Source organism: Varanus komodoensis, unplaced genomic scaffold (assembly GCF_004798865.1).
Source record: "Varanus komodoensis strain SLA01 unplaced genomic scaffold, ASM479886v1 scaffold13_1, whole genome shotgun sequence".
In the NCBI taxonomy this organism is placed as follows: Eukaryota; Metazoa; Chordata; class Lepidosauria; order Squamata; family Varanidae; genus Varanus; species Varanus komodoensis.
Genome location: NW_025335408.1, coordinates 9,377,814 through 9,378,880, shown reverse-complemented (window position 1 = coordinate 9,378,880; position 1,067 = coordinate 9,377,814).

Sequence of the window (1,067 nt, the reverse complement as noted above, 5' to 3'; positions counted from 1 at the left end):
GGTTGACCGGTTCTATGAAGGCCTACAACACCTTCTAGAATTAACACCAGAAAATGATGTCCTTATCATCATGGGGGATTGGAATGCTAAAGTAGGAAGCCAAAAGATAACTGGAATAACAGGCAAGTTTGGCCTTGGAGTACAAAATGAAGCAGGGCACAGGCTGGTACAATTTTGTCAAGAGAATACTATGGTCATAGCAAACACTCTTTTCCAACAACCCAAGAGACGACTCTACATATGGACATCACCAGATGGTCAACACAGATATCAGACTGACTATGTGCTCTGCAGCCAAAGATGGAGATGCTCTATACAGTCAGTAAAAACTAGACCAGGAACTGACTGTGGCTCAGATCATGAGCTTCTTGTTGCAAAATTTAGGCCTAAATTGAAGAAAGTAGGGAAAAGCACTAGGCCACTCAGGTATGACCTAAATCATATCCCTAATGAATATACAGTAGAGGTGACAAATAGATTTAAGGAATTAGATCTGATAGAGTGCCTGAAGAACTACAGATGGAGGTTCGCAACATTGTACAAGAGGTAGCAACTAAAACCATTCCAAAGAAAAAGAAATGCAAGAAAGCAAAATGGCTGTCTAAGGAAGCTTTACAAATAGCTGAGGAAAGAAGGGAAGCGAAAGGCAAGGGAGAAAAGGAAAGATACACCCAATTGAATGCAGAATTCCAGAGAATAGCTAGAAGAGATAAGAAGGCCTTCTTCAATGAACAGTGCAAAGAAAAGAACTGGGGCCCCCCACCTACAACCTGCCACCACCACCCACACACCGTGAGGCCGACCCACCGGAACCGCTGGATCTGTGGGACTGCTGACGCCGCCAACCAGCAGATGGATGGCGGCCACCACGGGACCGGAGGACGCTGTGGCCGGACTGCAGGCCCGCCATCGCCTGCCTTCACCATCTTGCCGGCGAGTTCCTCCGCGGCCGCCCTTGCCCCCCTCCCCCACCGGCGTGGGTGGCAGCTGCCCTGGTTTGGGGGCGGAGGGCGGGGAGGGGCCACCGGCTTAACTCACCGAATGTGGCCAGGGCTGGCAGCCGAAGG